At 48.8% G+C, this 21,261-nt stretch overlaps 1 long non-coding RNA gene across 1 annotated transcript in view; it reads right to left on the bottom strand.

Annotated features, from left to right (window-relative positions):
- LOC142245950 (uncharacterized) overlaps positions 1 to 21,261 on the bottom strand; it is a 104,520-nt gene that overhangs the window by 21,370 nt on the left and 61,889 nt on the right. The gene's annotated exons all lie outside the window — the stretch shown is intronic.

Genomic DNA, 21,261 nt, shown 5'->3' with positions numbered 1-21,261 from the left:
CTCTGTTTGTGGCGTGATTGCAGAAACGGCTTCTTTCGCATCACTCTCCCATACAGCTTCTCCTTGTGCAAAGTGCGCTGTATTGTTGACCGATGCACAGTGACACCATCTGCAGCAAGATGATGCTGCAGGTCTTTGGAGGTGGTCTGTGGATTGTCCTTGACTGTTCTCACCATTCTTCTTCTCTACCTTTCTGATATTTTTATTGCCCTGACACTTCTGGGCTTAACAAGAACTGTACCTGTGTTCTTCCAGTTCCTGACTATGTTCCTCATAGTGGAAACTGACAGTTTAAATTTCTGAGACAACTTTTTGTATCCTTATCCTGAACAACTATGTTGAATAATCTTTGTTTTCAGATCATTTGAGAGTTGTTTTGAGGAGCCCATGATGCCACTCTTCATAGGAGATTCAAATAGGAGAACTACTTGCAAGTGGCCACCTTAAATACCTTTTCTCATGATTGGATACACCTGCCTATGAAGTTCAAAGCTCAATGAGGTTACAAAACCAATTTAGTGCTTCATTAAGTCAGTAAAAAGTAGTTAGGAGTGTTCAAAACAAGAAATTGATAAGGGTGCCCATACTTATACACCAGTCAAATTTAGTTTAAATGCAGATTGCACATTTTCTGTTAGTAATATTTCTGAATTGAAATGAGGTTTATTGTACTGAGTCCATCATTTATTAGATATATGAAACTGAAATAGCTGTTGCAAAAATCCAAATTGTTATAAAGAAAAAAAGTTAACATTAATAGGGGTGCCCAAACTTTTTCATACGACTGTATGTGTTTGTGAATGAAGTAGAACCATTTATGTCATTGGAATGTAGCAGAGCTGTGTATACAGTCATATGAAAAATTTTGGGCACCACTATTAATGTTAACCTTTTTCCTTTATAACAATTTGGGTTTTTGCAACAGCTATTTCAGTTTGATATATCTAATAACTGATGGACTGAGTAGTATTTCTGGATTGAAATGAGGTTTATTGTACTAACAGAAAATGTGCAATCCGCATTTAAACAAAATTTGACCGGTGCAAAAGTATGGGCACCCTTATCAATTTCTTGATTTGAACACTACTTTTTACTGACTTACTAAAGAACTAAATTGGTTTTGTAACCTCATTGAGCTTTGAACTTCATAGGCAGGTGTATCCAATCATGAGAAAAGGTATTTAAGGTGGCCACTTGCAAGTAGTTCTCCTATTTGAGTCTCCTATGAAGAGTGGCATCATGGGCTCCTCAAAACAACTCTCAAATGATCTGAAAACAAAAATTATTCAACATGGTTGTTCAGGGGAAGGATACAAAAAGTTGTCTCAGATTTAAACTATCAGTTTCCACTGTGAGGAACATAGTAAGGAAATGGAAGAACACAGGTACAGTTCTTGGTAAGCCCAGGAGTAGCAGGCAAAGGAAAATATCAGAAAGGCAGAGAAGAAGAATGGTGAGGACAAGGACAATCCACAGACCACTTCCAAAGACCTGCAGCATCATCTTGCTGCAGATGGTGTCACTGTGCATCGGTCAACAATACAGCGCACTTTGCACAAGAAGTTGTATGGGAGAGTGATGCGAAAGAAGCCGTTTCTGCAAGCACGCCACAAACAGAGTCGCCTGAGGTATGCAAAAGCACATTTGGACAAGCCAGTTACATTTTGGACGAAGGTCCTGTGGCCTGATGAAACAAAGATTGAGTTGTTTGGTCATACAAAAAGGCTTTATGCATGGAGGCAAAAAAACACGGCATTCCAAGAAAAGCACTTGCTACCCACAGTAAAATTTGGTGAAGGTTCCATCATGCTTTGGGGCTGTGTGGCCAATGCCGGCACCGGGAATCTTGTTAAAGTTGAGGGTCGCATGGATTCAACTCAGTATCAGCAGATTCTTGACAATAATGTGCAAGAATCAGTGACGAAGTTGAAGTTACGCAGGGGGTGGATATTTCAGCAAGACTGATCCAAAACACCGCTCCAAATCTACTCAGGCATTCATGCAGAGGAACAATTACAATGTTCTGGAATGGCCATCCCAGTCCCCAGGCCTGAATATCATTGAACATCTGTGGGATGATTTGAAGCGGGCTGTCCATGCTCGGCGACCATCAAACTTAACTGAACTGGAATTGTTTTGTAAACAGGAATGGTCAAAAATACCTTCAACCAGGATCTAGGAACTCATTAAAAGCTACAGAAAGCGACTAGAGGCTGTGATTTTTGCAAAAGGAGGATCTACAAAATATTAATGTCACTTTTATGTTGAGGTGCCCATACTTATGCACCTGTCAAATTTAGTTTAAATGCAGATTGCACATTTTCTATTAGTACAGTAAACCTCATTTCAATTCAGAGATATTACTGAGTCCATCAGTTATTAGATATATGAAACTGAAAAAGCTGTTGCAAAAACCCAAATTGTTATAAAGAAAAAAGGTTAACATTAATAGGGGTGCCCAAACTTTTTCATATGACTGTATGCTCTGCACCCACTCTGGTCGCAGCTGCAGGGCCCACTGGCATCACATCACAGGCTGCCCCTGATGTCATGACACCTATCCAGGGCCCACAGCTGCAAAGCAAGGGCGAAACAGGGAACCAGTGGCCAACTGCTCCTCAATGGTTTTAAACCATTCACCCAAGGAAATAGCAATGACCCTCATCACTCACAGGCCCAGTTGTTGTGCCCCTGCATAAATTACACCATATATATAACACACACATAGATACTATAGAAAAGATAGATGAATGCAGGGTTGGACTGGGGTGTCTGGGGTCCACAGGAAGTTAACTCTAGAGGCCACACAACAACTATATGCAAATCGCTGCAGGAGTCCCCACACAGCATGTTATGTGTGTCACCTCGCATTACCTTCAGGTACAGGTCATCGCAGGGTCTCCACAGCCTTGGAATCTTCTGGTCACAGGTAGGTTAACTTCAATGGGAAATCGTGACGCCACTCTCGGTATTGCGGTCAGGGGGTGACCGCCACTGCAGTTTGGGGACACCTGGGGCTGATGTTGGTTGCAGTAAGTTGTTGTGGCCTCCCGAGAGTGAGGCTGGCCCCAGGACCCGGGTGTAGATGTGTAGTGCAGCAGGATGCAGAGGAATCACACACAGTCCAATAATGTCTTTCAGGGGTTTTACTCACACTTGCTGGTACAGTGAGCTAACCCGGGCGATGCTGTGGTGAACCAAGAGATGAACCAGGCAACCTTCAGGCTGATCCAGGGTGACTGCTGACTCGCCTTCCTAGCCCTCTTTTGTTTGTGGTGACCCAGACTTGAAGTCCTACAGGGTTACCCAGGGAAGTTGCTTCCGCCTGTTCTCCTCTTTTTGGCCCATTTGCTTATAGCTTGGACCAAGTAACTCCGGCTACTTGCCTCTTGACACTATGGGCCCTCTCGTTGCTACGTGGCTGCGGACTCTGTGTTGGTTTGGTGAAGGGCAGGAAGTGCCCCCTCCAGCAGGTTTAGCAGGCCTAGTAAATAGGTTCCTGCTCTGGGAACCTGTTGTCCTGTGCGGGCCTGGTCCACCAGGCAGTCCCCTTACTCAGCCACCCCTCAGCACTCCGGCCCTGCGTGGTTTTCAGGTGGCACTACAAGGTAGCCGTTCTCCCCCGCCAACAGTCGCTGCACCTGCAGTGTCTGACTAGTGAATCTCCCCACGTCTGCACACTGTGCTCTCCACTTCAGACTGGCTCACTACTACCTCCCCTCTGTGCCTACCTCCGCACCCTAGCAACCAGCCTCTCTACCACACCCCTTGAGTGGAGATGGAGGCCACGTCCCCTCCTGGGTCTACCAGGGGTCCCCTCAAAGGTCAATGTGGGAGACCTGGTTACTACGTGCCTGTGTGTCCACGCCCTAGTCAGCCTTCAGGAATACCTGTATTGTACTCACCCAGCATGGGTGCAGTACTCAGTGGTGCCTGACCAGGTCAGGGGCGCCACATTCCCCCTTAGTTATCATCAGCACGTCCTCGGGCTGCAAAGACAATACAATTTTAAAGTGCAAACATTTAAAACATTTAAAACATGTAAAAGCATTGAAAAAAACACACCAGGTACCACTTTTCACCACCCTCCACCCACAAGTCCGTTACTCACCCAAAACCCTCCCAGGAGGCAGGTCACCGGTCCTTTTAGCAACCAGGTCTGGGCCATCTGTTTCCCCAGACCATTCCTCCAATCTTCCTCTCCCAGGGCTGGTGGTTAGAGTAAGCCCCTCTCCCGTCGAACCGCGTCTTCAGCCACTTCTGGAAGGATGTAGAGGCGGCTTTCTTGGTCAGGCTGTTCCAAACAAACGTAACTGCTTCTTTGTGGTGGAGAGCCAGGCCCCATAAACAGGCATGCTCCCTTGCTGTAGGCGAGCCAGGCCCCATAAACAGGCATGCTCTTAGCTTTTGGATAGCAAACACCATCACAGGCGTGCTTCCAGGTGGTGCAGAGCCAGGCCCCATAAACAGGTGTGCTCTGTTGCTGGTACTACTGGGGTAACTATAAACACTGCGAGAGTTTGTGGCTATAGCCAGTTAATAGCCTATGGTCCGTAGAAATGCACAAACCAGGTGCAAAAGATTTGTATTAATATAGTTCTCACATTAGTTCATGTGGGCACATTCTCTTGTTAAGGTTAACGTTGCAAACAGGTAACTGGAACTCTCTTTACTTTTCTTTATGCACTATTCACTCACAGAACCTCCTTCACAACTCCGCGGCAGAAAGGACCTCTGACCTTGGATTTAGCTTTCCTTAGGGACTGCTTCTCCTCAAATTTTCGGGCTGTTACTTCGTCCTTCTGCCTTTCAGGGGAATGCTGTGCAGGGGTTGGCTTTGTTCTGATGCGGCGCCATGTCTTGTGGGCTGGATTCTGCTTGTCTACCGCCTCGCCGCCTGCGGGCTCCCAGGTGACGTACATGCTTGGTATCATGATGGCCAGCATTTCTTCCTAAGCGGGGGGTGTCGGGCTCTCTTCCCAGTGGGAGTAAGGCTGCATCTCAGGCTCTGGGCCTCCCTCAATCTCACAGGATGCCGCGTCTTCCTCCGGCTGTTTAGGGGTCAGCTCCTCAGCCTACGGGTCTCTCCTCCCCCTTAGTGCTCTTGAGCACTCCTCCGGCAGCAGCGCTGGGGTCAGGCGTTCTCCAGAGGACCAGGGCGGTGGGCTCTTCCTAGCCACGACAGCTGCTGGGACCACTCCGGGTCCGGTTGACCGCCTGGGGACTATGTGCGCATCCACCAGGTCCTTAGGGTAGCGGGCACTCAGCTCCTTTTTCAGCCGCAGATACACAGGATCTTCTCCTGGCGGGGATGCAGGACCTGGTTCCTTGGTTGGTAGCTGGGGTGCGGTGGCTGCCTCTGTTGTGCTGGCTGGGGTGGGCGGCGTTGCGGCCTGACCTTGTCGGGCTGAGCATGGCGTGGCTGTGGCCTGGTCTTGACGGGCCAGGTGGGACGCTGGTGCGGCCTGGTCTTGGCGGGCCGAGCCTGGCGTGGCTGCGGCCTGGTCTTGGCGGACCGTGCCTGGCGTGGCTGCGGTCTGGGCTTGTTGGGCCGAGCCTGGCGTGGCTGCGGCCTGGTCTTGGCTGGCCGGGCGGGACGCTGGTGCAGCCTGGTCTCAGCTGGCCAAGCCTGGCGTGACTGCGGCCTGGTCTTGGCAGGCCGAGCCTGGCGTCGCTGCACTGGGCGTCTCCGTGGGAACCGCGGCCTTCACAGCATGGGTCTGGGCAGGCGTCGCCTCTCGGATCGCAGTAGGGATCTTCGTGGGCGCCGCCTCCGGGGTCGCAGCATGGAACGGGGCACTCAAGTGGGCAGGGGCAACACAGGACTCACCCATAGGAGGTAGCATCATCGGGATCTGAGTGGTCGCCGCCTGGCGCGACCTTGCATTGCAGTTCACCTCTAATAGACCCAAACCGCTTCAGCCATCTCCCGAAGTTCTGCACGTCCCTCTCTGATCTGCTGCATCACTCGAGCTTCCAGTCGTTCACAAAACTGGTCGAGCTCCCAGTCCCACCAGTCAACGGAGCCTGGCTTTGGGTCACTACGGGTGGACGCCATCCTCTCTGCATCTTCACCACACCCTTCCAGCTCCACTTCCTGCAGCAGACTTGTGACTTTTCCTTCCCGCTGTCTCTGGACAACCCCGCCTCCATCACTTGCGAGGTCCGGACGCTGCAAGGGTTCTCTGGGAAGCCACACCTCTTCGTGGGCGGTAACTTCTATTTTCGCGCTCTGCAGCTGTTTCTTGGCGCGCTTTTCATGGTGGCAATATGGCGGCGCTTCAAATTTTCTGAACGGACCGCCCAGGCACATGGTCACCTGTCTGGACAGGTCTAGTCCTTATCCTGTTCGGGGACGCCAGAAAGGAAGTGTCGCCCCGCATTACCTTCAGGTGCAGGTCATCGCAGGGTCTCCACAGCCTTGGAATCTTCTGGTCACAGGTAGGTTAAATTCAATGGGGATTGTGACACCACTCTCGGTATTGCGGTCAGGGGGTGACCGCCTCTGCAGTTTGGGGACACCTGGGGCTGATGTTGGTTGCAGTAAGTTGTTGTGGCCTCCCGAGAGTGAGGCTGGCCCCAGGGCCTGGGTGTAGGTGTGTAGTGCAGCAGGACGCAGAGGAATCACACACAGTCCAATAATGTCCTTCAGGGGTTTTACTCACGCTTGCTGGTACAGTGAGCTAACCCGGGCGATGCTGTGGTGAACCAAGGGATGAACCAGGCAACCTTCAGGCTGATCCAGGGGTGACTGCTGACTCACCTTCCTAGCCCTCTTTTGTTTGTGGTGACCCAGACTTGAAGTCCTACGGGGTCACCCACGGAAGTTGCTTCCACCTGTTCTCCCCTTTTCGGCCCGTTTGCTTGTAGCCTGGACCAAGTAACTCTGGCTACTTGCCTCTTGTCACTATGGGCCCTCTCGTTGCTACGTGGCTGCGGACTCTGTGTTGGTTTGGTGAAGGGCAGGAAGTGCCCCCTCCAGCAGGTTTAGCAGGCCTAGTAAATAGGTTCCTGCTCTGGGAACTTGTTATTCCGTGCGGGCCTGGTCCACCAGGCAGTCCCCTTACTCAGCCACCCCTCAGCACTCCGCTCCGGCCCTGCGTGGTTTTCAGGTGGCACTGCAAGGTAGCCGTTCTCCCCCGCCAACAGCCACTGCACCTGCAGTGTCTGACTAGTGAATCTCCCCATGTCTGCACACTGTGCTCTCCACTTCAGACTGGCTCACTACTACCTCCCCTCTGTGCCTGCCTTCGCACCCTAGCAACCAGCCTCTCTACCACACCCCTTGAGTGGAGATGGAGGCCACGTCCCCTCCTGGGTCTCCCAGGGGTCCCCTTAAAGGTCAATGTGGGAGACCTGGTTACTACGTGCCTGTGTGTCCACGCCCTAGTCAGCCTTCAGGAATACCTGTATTGTACCCACCCAGCATGGGTGCAGTACTCAGTGTTGCCTGACCAGGTAAGGGGCACCCCATTATGCACAGCAGGAGCCCCCACACAGCCTCCTATGCATAGCAGGAGCCCCCACACAGCCTCCTATGCACAGCAGGAGCCGCGACACAGCCTCCCATGCACAGCAGGAGCCCCCACATAGCCTCCTATGCACAGCAGGAGCCCCCACATAGCCTCCTATGCCCAGCAGGAGCCCCTACAAAACCTTCTACACACAGCAGGAGCCCCTTCACAGCCTTCTATGCACAGCAGGAGGCCCCATAAGACCTTCAACACACAGCAGGAGCCCCCACACATCCTCATACTCAGAGGAGCTCTCACACAGCCTCCTATACACAGCAGGAGCCCTCACACAGCCTTCTACACAGAGCAGGAACCCTCACACAGGCTCCCATATACAGCAGTGGCCCCCACATAGCCTCTTATATATAACAGGAGCCCCCACAGATCCCATATAGACATAAAAAAAAAATTATACTCACCTAATTCTGATTCCCAGCACCGCAGCCTCCATCTTCTCTTCTATGGTGGCTTGCAGAGGCAGCGCGATGAAATGATGTCACTGCACTGCCCTTGCGGTCACCTAAGACACAGGCCTGCAGCGGTCTGTGGCTTAGGAGATGGGCACCTATAGAGCAGGGAGCTCTCTGCTCTGTGGCAGGTTTAACCTGTATCGAGGTGACACCGACATAGTTCAGTGCGGTGGTTGCAGAAGATTTGGGGCTCCGGCCAAGAACTTCTGGGCCGGAGTTCCGGATCTTTGATGCCAGCGATGCCCCTGCCGGCGGGTCCCTTTTATGTCCAGTTGAAGAGCCCTCTGGGGCATTGACTGGTGTCTGTGTGCCAGACCAACGCTAGATAGATGATAGATCGACAAATAGATATCAGATAGATAGATAATAGAAAGATGGAGAGATAGATAGATAGATAGGTAGGTAGATAGAAAGATAGATAGATAGATAATAGAGATCCATAGATATAGACAGATATATAATAGAGAGATAGGCAGACAAACAGATAATAGACAGACAGACAAACATGGTGACGGGGAGGTGCCGTTGCGACGGTAAGAGTCACTAGTGTATTCACTCAGTCCAATAACGCTGACACTGACAACTGTGGTAAATCAAAGTTCTTGACACCGCTGCCGCTGGGACGGAGCACGCCTGGATCCCGTGTCCGTTGGTGTTGCCTGTTAGTCTGTGACCTTTGCCTTGGCACTTAGTCTTCTGGTTGGCCCCTCTAGTGTGAAACTAATCGGGTCCCGCTCACCAGTATGGCTAACTGGGTGAGCTTGCTCTCAGGGTTCACACTTGGGATTTTCTGGACCATGTAGTGGGAAAGTCCTATCCCCCTCGTTGTGCTAATACCCCGATTTTGGAGCAGGTGGAGAACGGATCTTGAAGGCTCCATTCTCGTCGGGTAAATTGTCAGGACGCCTGAAGCTTCTTCCTGACCTAGGATCCATGTACCCCGTCGTGCCCTGGACCCTGCCTGGTGATGGCACAAGGCCGCCGGCTGTCCTCCTTGACAGTCCGTGCCCCTTGTCACGATCCCCTGTGACCGGGGTCCAGCTCCTACCAGGCCCAGATCAACGTCTGCCACCTAGTAGTTCCAAGGAGCCTAGCTCCTGACCTCCTCTCACTTTCACCTTTAATGCTGCACTCCTCTACTCCTGACACTCCTGACCTCCCCTTCAACCAACCCACCAAGTGGGCGACCCTTTTCCATTCAGGCCGTCCACTCATCCACTACTGTGTCTGGTGGGTGTGGTGCAGAGTGTTCCTAGGATTTTGTTTAGCTTGTTTTTGGCAACACCAAAGGTCAGGGACCCGTAACCAAGGAGGAGATGGATATTGCACAGAAGGGCAGATTGCACAATACCCTGGGACGACCTGCTAGGCCAGGGCGTCACACAATGAAATTAGGAGCCACACGTTCGCCTCCCTTTCCTCCTCTATTAACTGCTCGCTACACTTCCTGGTGTACCAGTGCATTGATTGGTGTCAGCAAAGAGGAACCACGAAAGAGAACACTATAGGCCTTTTCTTAAATGGAACCTTTACTTCCTATAATGGTCTTTTCTCTCACAGGTTACAATAAATTCAGTCTCTGCCTGCCTCTCTGTCTTGGTCTCGCCTGCGCTATTCTGCTTATTCCACAATGGCTGCATTTTCTGTCTGCTGACCGACGTAGCTCTAACCGTTTTCTTAAGGCTGCTTTACACCAGACAATCTATCGTGCGATAGATCATCGGGGTCACGGTTTTTGTGACGCACATCCGGCATCGCTGGCGATGCCGGACTGTGTGACACCTCCTAGCGACGCAGTATCGCTCACAAATCGTGAGTCGGGTACTGCTCGCTAGGTTCCATAATATCGTTTAATTTAGTTGACCATCGTTTCCGTGGTAGCACACGCCGCTCCGTGTGACACCACGGGAACGATGAGCAGCTCACCTGCCTCCCGCGGCCGCCGCCGGCTCTATGTGGAAGGAAGGAGGTGAGCGGGATGTTTACGTCCCGCTCATCTCCGCCCCTCCGCTTCTATTGGCCGGCGGCCGTGTGACGTCGCTGTAACGCCGAACGTCCCTCCCACTCCAGGAAGTGGACGTTCGCCACCCACAGCGAGGTCGCACGAGAGGTAAGTGTGTGTGACGGGGGTTACTGACTTTGTGCGACACGGGCAGCGATTTGCCCGTGACGCAAAAAGGACGGGGGCGGGTACGATCGATTGTGAAATCGCACAATCGGTCGTACCGTGTAAAGTAGCCTTTAGAGTTCCAGCTATGCACTTCCTCTTCTTTTCTTCTTTTAGGGTCCCACAAAGTCCTACATTCACCCAGCAGTCCCGTTGTCCAAAAGTGACCTGCCTTCAAGGGATCGGTTTGACCCCAGCTCACAACACACCTTCTCTCTTAGACAGCCATCTTCATCTCCCTTAAGTTTTTCTGTCTCAGGGACTTAACCCTCTAAAGGCTGCTTTACACCTTACGATATCACATATGATATTGTATGCGATGTGACCCGCCCCCATCGTATGTGCGGCACGTGCAATTTGTTGCCCGTGTCGCACAAACGATTATTTCCCATCACACGTACTTACCTTCCATACGACCTCGATGTGGGCGGCGAACGTCCACTTCCTAGAGTGGGAGGGACGTTCGGCGTCACAGCAACGTCACACGGCAGCCGGCCAATAGAAGTGGAAGGGCGGAGATGAGCGGGACGTAAACATCCCGCCCACCTCCTTCCTTCCGCATAGCCGGCGGGAGCCGCGGGATGCAGGTAAGCTGTGTTCATCGTTCACAGGGTGTCACAGCGATGTGTGCTACCTCGAGAACATTGAACAACCTGATGTTCAATTTTTAGAAATTGAATGATGTGTATGTGATGAACGTTTTAACATTCAATCGCAATCGCACGTAGCTGTCACATGCTACAATATAACTTACGATGCTGGATGTGCGTCACTTACGACGTCACCCCGCCGACACATCGTTATTAGAGATGAGCGAACTGGTCCCGGTTCGGCTCGAGGCCGGTTCGCCGAACGGGGGTCCCGTTCGAGTTCGGTTTGTCGAACGTTCGACGAACCGAACTCGAACGTATAGGCTATAATGGGAGGCAATCACAAACACATAAAAATGCATTATAAATGTACACAAACAGTTAATAAACATTGCCATAACACTTACCGGTCCTCGCGATCCCTTCTGCACTCTGTCTCCTGCCGCTATTCCATCCGATGATCGCTGAATCCTCCCGGTGACCTGCACTGCCAGCAGAGATGCAGGACCTATCGTGACGTCAAAATAGCCATGTGACCAGTCACGTGGCTATTATCTCATTGGCTACAGACTGGTCACATGACTATGACACGTCATGTAGGACCTGCGAGTGCATCTCTCCGGTACACGGTGCACATATGTGTATCGCCGTGTACCGGCGACATGCTCTAGCACACGGTCGACTCCCCGTTCCGTTAGGGACCGGCTGACACAGCCGGTCATTAACGGAGATCACCGTTGCCATAGCAACGCAGTTAGCGGTGACGTCACCGCTAACCGCGGCTCCGAGAGCACCGTTGCTGTGGTAACGCGTCTGTCAGCGTTACCGCTAGCAGCCAGCACTGATCACTCACGGAGTGAAGGCTGCACGCTGCTTCCCGATTGTAGTGATGATTGTAGTGAGGATGGAGGTTCCCCAGCCCCAAGTGATGAGCTGGTGAATCTCATCCTCACTACAATCGTCACTACTACTACACTAGTGAGGATTGTAGTGAGGATGGAGGTTCCCCAGCCCCAAGTGATGAGCTGGTGAACCTCATCCTCACTACAATCGTCACTACTACTACACTAGTGAGGATTGTAGTGAGGATGGAGGTTCCCCAGCCCCAAGTGATGAGCTGGTGAATCTCATCCTCACTACAATCGTCACTACTACTACTACACTAGAAAGAAAGAAGACAGAAGAGCAGGATCGTGGAGGGCTGACAGGGGGTAATAAAGATGGAGTCTCTAATGTGTCTGTGTATTTATTTCTATTAAAGTATTTTTTCTCTGTGTGGTGTCTTTTTTTTAACCCTTTATTGGAGATTCTTAATGGCCGGGTCAAACGTGCCTGACATTAAGAATCTCTGGCTTAATACTGGCTGGTAAAACAAAGCCAGTATTAACTCATGATTACCCAACAAGCCACCCGGCTCCAGGGCTGTTGGAAGAGTTGGATACAGCGCCAGATGATGGCGCTTCTATGAGAGCGCCATTTTCTGGGACGGCTGCGGACTGAAATCCGCAGCAGAGGCGCCCACAAACCTCGGGCTAACCTGTGCTGTGGATTCCAATCCCCAGCTGCCTAGTTGTACCCGGCTGGACACAAAAATGGGGCGAAGCCCACGTCATTTGTTTTTTAATTATTTCATGAAATAAGTGAAATAATTAAAAAAAACGGGCTTCCCTATATTTTTGGTTCCCAGCCGGGTACAAATAGGCAACTGGGGGTTGGAGGCAGCCCGTGGCTGCCAGCTGTACCTGGCTAGCATACAAAAATATGGCGAAGCCCACGTCATTTTTTTGGTGGGCAAAAAACTTCTGCATACAGTCCTGGATGGAGTATGCTGAGCCTTGTAGTTCTGCAGCTGCTGTCTGCTCTTCTCCATACAGACAGACAGCAGCTGCAGAACTACAAGGCTCAGCATACTCCATCCAGGACTGTATGCAGAAGTTTTTTGCCCCCTGAAAAAATTATGTGGGCTTCGCCATATTTTTGTATGCTAGCCAGGTACAGCAGGCAGGTACGGCTGCCCCCAACCCCCAGTTGCCTATTTGTACCCGGCTGGGAACCAAAAATAAAGGGAAGCCCTTTTTTTATTATTTCATGAATTTCATGAAATAATTAGAAAACAAATGACGTAGGCTTTGCCCCATTTTTGTGTCCAGCCAGGTACAACTAGGCAGCTGGGGATTGGAATCCGCACCACAGGTTGGCCTGAGCTTTCTGGGCCCCACTGCTGCGAATTGCAGTCTGCAGCCACCTCAGAAAATGGCATTTTCATAGAAGCGCCATCTTCTGGCGCTGTATCCAACTCTTCCAGCACCTGCCTGCTATACCTGGCTAGCATACAAAAATATGGCGAAGCTCACGTCCTTTTTTTGTAGTTTTTTGGCAAAAAAAATAAAAAACGCTTCCCTGGATTTTCCATTGCCAGTGAAGGTAACACCAAGCAGTGGGGGTTATCAGCCAGTAGCTGCTTGGATTACCCTTAGCTAGCAATACAAAAAATGCAGCGGGAGCCCATATATATTTTTTTTAATTATTTATTTAAATAACTAAAAATAAAATGGGCTTCCCTGTATTTTGATTGCTGGACATCACAGTGCTGTAAAAATAAATCTTTAAAAAAATGACGTAGCGCTCCGCGGTATTTTTGATTCTCAGCGCAGATAAAGCAGACAGCTATGGGTTGCCACCCCCATCTGCCTGCCGTTACCTTGGTTGGCAATCAAAATACAGGGAAGCCCATTAATTTTTTCTATTTAAAAAATAGTTAAAAAAAAAAAATGACGTTGGGTCCCCCCATTTTTGATAGCCAGCTAGGGTAAAGCAGACGGCTGTAGCCTGAAAACCACAGCTGGCAGCTTTACCGTGGTTGGGGATCCAATGTGGAGGTCCCCTCAGGCTCTTTTTTATAATTATTTTATAAATATTAATAATTACACATAAAAAGTAGGGTCCTCTCCAAATTGGATCACCAGCCAAGGTAAAGCGGACAGCTGTGGTCTGGTATTCTCAGGGTGGGAAGGTCCATAGTTATTGGGCCTTCACAGCCTAAAAATAGCAGGCCGCAGGCACCCCAGACGTGGCGCATCCACTAGATGCGCCAATCCTGGCGCTTCACCCCAGCTCATCCCGTGCCCTGGTGCAGTGGCAAACGGGGTAATAAATCGGGTTGATACTAGCTGTAAAGTCACCTGAGATCAAGCCCAGCAGTTTGTGATGTCATGGCGTCTATTAGATACCCAACATCATAAACTGTCAGTACTAACAAAAAAAAAAATCGCCAAAAGAAATTTATTTGAAAAAACAGTCCCCAAAACATTTCCTCTTTCACCAATTTATTGTAAGAAAAAAAATAAAGGGGTCCCACGACGACTCTGGACCGTCTAGAATATGGGGGGGAGACACTCAGGGAACGTATCCCCCATTTTCTAGGAGTGCGGACCCTTCATGTGAGGAGTGTGGGTGCAATGAATCTGCACTCACTCTCCCCGGGTCCACAGCAGCAGAGTCCATGTCGTAATGGTTGCTACCAAAGCTGCAATGCCCTGCTCATGAGGTAAGGGCATGCCTAATCAGGAGAACTACTGTAGAGGTAGCTCTGCTCACTGGTATATAGGTGCTCAGAGGTAATAATAGATAAAATTAGTGAGTAACCTCGGCACTCTATATCTCCCAGACTAAAGCCCACTTTACACGTTGCAATTAGTTGTACAATCGCATTTGCGATGTGACACGCCCAGGTTGCATACGGGATCTATGAGATTTCACGTTGGTCGTTCATTTGCTGTCACACGAGCGTTAGTAGTCTATGTTAAATTGGTCAATTTTGTGTGTGATCCTTTAGATCATGTGTTCTGTGACGTATGCATTGAGCACCTTTTTTTTTTTTTTATTTATTGACTTGCCAAGCGTGTGTAATGTGTAGGGATGCGTTTTTACTATGTCATCTGCCATTCAGCTCTGCTACATGGCCGCTAACAGCAGACACAGACAGCCATGTAGCAGAGCTGAATGGCAGATGACAGCAGACACAGACAGAGCCGCACTGTCAGAATGAACTCGGGTGAACTTCACCCGACTTCATTGTGATGCTGCGGCTGTGTCTGTGTCGCGTCCTGATTAGCGGTCACCAGTGAAGACTCACCGGTGACCGCTAATCTCCTGAGTAACTGAAGTTAGCAGCCCTCTCTCATATACTCACCGATCCCCGATCCCTGGCGCTGCACGGCATTCACACTGCTCCGGCGGCTTTTACTGTTTTGAAAAAGCCGGCCGCCCATTAAACAATTTCGTATTCCCTGCTTTCCCCGCCCACCAGCGCCTATGATTGGTTACAGTGAGACACGCCCCCACTCTGAGTGACAGGTGTCACACTGCACCCAATCACAGCAGCCGGTGGGCGTGTCTATACTGTGTAGTGAAATAAATAATTAAATAATTAAAAAAAACGGCGTGCGGTTCCCCCCATTTTTAAAACCAGCCAGATAAAGCCATACGGCTGAAGGCTGGTATTCTCAGGATGGGGAGCTCCACGTTATGGGGAGCCCCCCACCCTAACAATATCAGCCAACAGCCGCCCAGAATTGCCGCATACATTATATGCGACAGTTCTGGGACTGTACCCGGCTCTTCCCGATTTACCCTGGTGCGTTGGCAAATCGGGGTAATAAGGAGTTATTGGCAGCCCATAGCTGCCAATAAGTCCTAGATTAATCATGTCAGGCGTCTATGAGACACCCTCCATGATTAATCTGTAAGTTACAGTAAATAAACACACACACCAGAAAAAAATCCTTTATTAGAAATAAAAACACACACATATACCCTGGTTCACCACTTTAATCAGCCCCAAAAAGCCCTCCTTGTCCGGCGTAATCCAGGATGATCCAGCGTCGCATCCAGCGCTGCTGCATGGAGGTGACCGGAGCCGCAGCAGACACAGCCGCTCCGGTCACCTCCATGCAGCTAATGAAGACAGCCGCGCGATCAGCTGCTGTCACTGAGGTTACCCGCGGCCACCGCTGCATCCACCGCTGGATCCAGTGACAGCGGGTAACCTCAGTGACAGCAGCTGATCGCGCGGCTGTCTTCATTTGCTGCATGGAGGTGACCGGAGCGGCTGTGTCTGCTGCGGCTCCGGTCACCTCCATGCAGCTGCGGTGGAAGCGACGCTGGATCATCCTGGATTACGCCGGACAAGGAGGGCTTTTTGGGGCTGATTAAAGTGGTGAACCAGGGTATATGTGTGTGTTTTTATTTCTAATAAAGGATTTTTTCGGGTGTGTGTTTATTTACTGTAACTTACAGATTAATCATGGAGGGTGTCTCATAGACGCCTGACATGATTAATCTAGGACTTATTGGCAGCTATGGGCTGCCAATAACTCCTTATTACCCCGATTTGCCAACGCACCAGGGCAAATCGGGAAGAGCCGGGTACAGTCCCAGAACTGTCGCATATAATGTATGCGGCAATTCTGGGCGGCTGTTGGCTGATATTGTTAGGGTGGGGGGCTCCCCATAACGTGGAGCTCCCCATCCTGAGAATACCAGCCTTCAGCCGTATGGCTTTATCTGGCTGGTTTTAAAAATGGGGGGAACCGCACGCCGTTTTTTTTAATTATTTAATTATTTATTTCACTACACAGTATAGACACGCCCACCGACTGCTGTGATTGGGTGCAGTGTGACACCTGTCACTCAGAGTGGGGGCGTGTCTCACTGTAACCAATCATAGGCGCTGGTGGGCGGGGAAAGCAGGGAATACGAAATTGTTTAATGGGCGGCCGGCTTTTTCAAAACAGTAAAAGCCGCCGGAGCAGTGTGAATGCTGTGCAGCGCCAGGGATCGGGGATCGGTGAGTATATGAGAGAGGGGGATAGACTGACATGGACTGAGAGTGAGGGACAGAGATAGTGACGGACTGACAGAGATTAGTGAATGACAGACATTGTGAGGCGCTTCAGAACGCAGCTTTTCAGCTGCGCTCTGAAGCAGACCTTTTTTAAGCTGCGGTGCAGAGCGCACACCTACGTACATAGCATCAGACACCGAAATCGTATGAGGGATGTTACACGTTACAATTCACTAGGTTCTTGCAACAAAACGCTCAATTCTAGAGAATGATACGATGTGTTTGTGATCAACGGTTTTGCGTTCAATCCTGATCGCATGTAGCTGTCACACGCAGATACGTCACAAACGATGCCGGATGTGCGTCACTTACAACTTGACCCCAACGACGGATTGTGAGATATATTGAAGCGTGTGTAGCGGGCTTAAGTCAGTAAGTCACAATGGATAGTAATGCAAAATCACTCTTTATTGGTCCGTATTAAGAAATTTTTTTTTTCATAAGCATATATGTTTTTGTCCAAAACAAGTTACAAATGACGTTTCGGCCTGAGCCTTCGTCAGATTGGACTTATCTGCATGTAATCATGAAAAATGACAATAATCAGTATCACATAAGAGTGAGAGAACAATAACATAAACTCGAACAATGTAGAGGTACAATTGGGATGCAGCAAAAAAATTGCAACACAGCAAGAAATGAAACACATGATACAAATGTCATAATACAGTACAAGGACAATATAGTAATGACAAATATGGGGTCAGAGTAGGCTTAGACAGCTCTGGTACGAAAGAGATGTCAATCATAAAGTAACATGTGCAGTAGGTGTAGAGCTACAGTATGCATGGCAGAGCTAATGGGTAGACCGACCATAGAAAAAGAACGGAGAAAAAGAACGGAGAAAAAGAACGGAGAAAAAGAACGGAGAAAAAGTGGAGAAAAAGTGGAGAAAAAGTGGAGAAAAGGTGGAGAAAAGGTGGAGAAAAAGTGGAGAAAAAGTGGAGAAAAAGTGGAGAAAAAAATGGAGAAAAAGTGGAGAAAAAGTGGAGAAAAAGTGGAGAAAAAAATGGAGAAAAGTGGAGAAAAAGTGGAGAAAAAGTGGAGAAAAAGTGGAGAAAAAAATGGAGAAAAAGTGGAGAAAAAGTGGAGAAAAAGTGGAGAAAAAGTGGAGAAAAAAATGGAGAATAAGTGGAGAAAAAGTGGAGAAAAAGTGGAGAAAAAAATGGAGAAAAAGTGGAGAAAAAGTGGAGAAAAAAATGGAGAAAAAGTGGAGAAAAAGTGGAGAAAAAGTGGAGAAAAGGTGGAGAAAAAAATGGAGAAAAAGTGGAGAAAAAGTGGAGAAAAAGTGGAGAAAAAAAATGTAGAAAAAGTGGAGAAAAAATGGAGAAAAAGTGGAGAAAAAATGGAGAAAAAGTGGAGCACCCTTTGGTGCCTTTCATGTGGCACTAAGGGGTGCTTAGCTTTGTATTTAGCCAAAAAAATGAAAAAAAAAAATGACGTAGGGTTACCCCTAGTTTTGTAGCCAGCTAGGGTAAAGCAGACGGCTGCAGCCTGCAGACCACAGCTGGCAACCTCACCTTGGCTGGTAATCCAAAACTGAGGGCACCCCACGCTGTTATTTTAAATTAAATAAATAATTTAAAAAAAAAAACACGTAGGGGTCCCCCAAAATTGGATTACCAGCCAAGGTAAAGCAGACAGCTGGGGCCTGATATTCTCAGACTAGGGAGGTCCATGGTTATTGGACTCTCCCCAGCCTAAAAATAGCAGGCCGCAGCCGCCCCAGAAGTGGCGCATCCATTAGATGCGCCAATCCTGGTGCTTCGCCCCAGCTCATCCCGCGCCCTGGTGCGGTGGCAACGGGGTAATATATGGGGTTAATACCAGATGTGTAATGTCACCTGGCATCAAGCCCTGGGGTTGGTGAGGTCAGGCATCTATCAGATACCCGACATCACCAACCCAGTCAGTAATAAAAAAAAAATAGACGACAACCACATTTTTATTTGAAAAAACACTCCCCAAAACATTCCCTCTTTAACCAATTTATTAGAATGAAAAACAAATCCAGGTCTGGTGTAATCCAAGGGGTTGCCATGACGATCCACACTGTCCCAGTCAATGAAGAGCAGGATGTTCCCCATTGACTGGGAGAGCAATGCAGTGACCTGAGCTAACATCAATGGGTCAGCCCAGGTCACTGCAGGGGATGACAAGTGCTGCTGTCAGCGAGGTACATTACCTGCGCTGATCTCCAGCACTGCCGACAGCCCCTGTCACTGAGGTCAATGACCGGCACCTTCACATCAAGTATCGCGAGAGGTCCGTGACGTCTCGGGTCGGAAGCGAGAGGTGATGTGACAAGCGGCGGCCATGGAGGACAGTGACAGCGCTGAGGTCGGGATGGCGGGACTTCATCACCGCAGGTAAGCCGAGCGGGACCATGTGTGTGTGTGTGTGTGTGTGTGTGTGTGTGTGTGTGTGTGTGTGTATGTATGTGTACATGCCGCGGGCAGGAGGAGGCGGAGTGAGCTGAGCGGGGAAGTGTGGGCTTCCTGCACGTAACTAAGATAAACATCGGGTTACTAACCAAAGCGCTTTGCTTGGATACCCGATGTTTATCTTGGTTACCAGCTTGTGGCAGGCTGCCAGCGATGGCTCCTGCACAATGTAGCTGTAAAAAGCCCTGCTTTTTGCTGCTAGAACCGTTCTCGAACGTATCTAGAACTATCGAGCTTTTGCAAAAAGCTCGAGTTCTAGTTCGATCTCGAACAGCCCCAAAAATCACTCGAGCTTAGAACCGGAGAACCTCGAACCACGAACCGCGCTCAACTCTAATCGTTATATATATTGTAGCATGTAAAGCCCGCTTTAGACTCCTCCCAGGGGCTAAACCATTCCTTAACCACTGGTGTCTCTGCCCTAGGATGCAGTTGAGTTAACAAGCCCAGCATCCTAACCAACAGCATTTACCTAACAAGACTTCTACATTTTATGTTGAATCTACTTTTATTAAATGTTTAACATAAGAACAAGACATACAGTTGCAAACCTACAGAAATGACCATTGAAGTTAGGTCCATGGGGTCTCTACGAGCTTCCGATACAATGAGCACTTTGCAATAGGGAGACTAGACTTTTAAGAACTAGTCCATACTTGTGATAGAACCCAGGAAAGATCAACTCTCCAAGGGCTCCCACTATCATATAAAATACAAGTGTAGAAATTTAGAACATCATTCTGCATTAGCATAGCGTCTGGATTCCAGATGGGAGGGACATGTGTAGCACAACGATTGCCAATCCGTATAGCACCTTTCTTGAACTAAAACTACAAGAGGGAAAGAGTTATGGAAAAAAGAGGGTAAAAAAAGAAGAAAAGAGGAAAAGAAGAAGAGGTGTTATGGGGGAGGGAGGGTGGGGAGGGAATGCAGTCCACGTCTACATTTTATCTACATAACACTCTATTATCTTGTTGAACATTCCTATATCTTACTTTCTACATATACATGTCTCATAAGTTTCACACATTAATAACACACCACAATAGATTATACATATAATGGATTCCTACCAGGCCTCAGCGCTATATGGCACTGGCCGCCACACTACTTGGGCTCTACTACATCGCAAGCAGCAGTTGCACTCACTAAATAGTTTTCATCAAGTACAACACTATAACATTACATTAAAACAATATGGTCTGTGTCTTCAGGGATGAGTCTCCATACACCGACCACCTTCTTACACTTCTCCTCTCTTTAAATATGGTTGTCCCTGACCATACTGCTCTGTAAAACATAAAATACAAATACACCAAATGTGGCGCCCCTGACTTGGTCAGGCACCACTGAGTACTGCACCTATGCTGGGACAGTGCTTCCAGGTGATCCTAAAGGCCAGAATGAGGTGTGCACGCACAGACACATACAGTCGTATGAAAAAGTTTGGGAACCCCTATTAATGTTAACCTTTTTTCTTTATAACAATTTGGGTTTTTGCAACAGCTATTTCAGTTTCATAGATCTAATAACTGATGGACTGAGTATTATTTCTGGATTGAAATGAGGTTTATTGTACTAACAGAAAATGTGCAATCTGCAATTAAACTAAATTTGACAGGTGCATAAGTATGGGCACCCTTATCAATTTCTTGTTTTGAACACTCCTAACTACTTTTTACTGATTTAATGAAGCACTAAATTGGTTTTGTAACCTCATTGAGCTTTGAACTTCATAGGAAGGTGTATCCAATCACGAGAAAAGGTATTTAACTTGCAAGTTGTTCTCCTATTTGAATCTCCTATGAAGAGTGGCATCATGGGCTCCTCAAAACAACTCTCAAATGATCTGAAAACAAAGATTATTCAACATAGTTGTTCAGTGGAAGGATACAAAAAGTTGTCTCAGAGATTTAAACTGTCAGTTTCCACTTTGAGGAACATAGTAAGGAAATGGAAGAACACAGGTACAGTTCTTGTTAAGCCCAGAAGTGGCAGGCCAAGAAAAATATCAGAAAGGCAGAGAAGAAGAATGGTGAGAACAGTTAAGGACAATCCACAGACCACCTCCAAAGACCTGCAGCATCATTTGCATCATCTTGCTGCAGATGGTGTCACTGTGCATCGGTCAACAATACAGCGCACTTTGCACAAGGAGAAGCTGTATGGGA

The sequence above is a fragment of the Anomaloglossus baeobatrachus genome, chromosome 7 (assembly GCF_048569485.1).
Source record: "Anomaloglossus baeobatrachus isolate aAnoBae1 chromosome 7, aAnoBae1.hap1, whole genome shotgun sequence".
Lineage (NCBI taxonomy): Eukaryota > Metazoa > Chordata > Amphibia > Anura > Aromobatidae > Anomaloglossus > Anomaloglossus baeobatrachus.
This window is presented reverse-complemented; position numbering and strand designations above follow the sequence as displayed.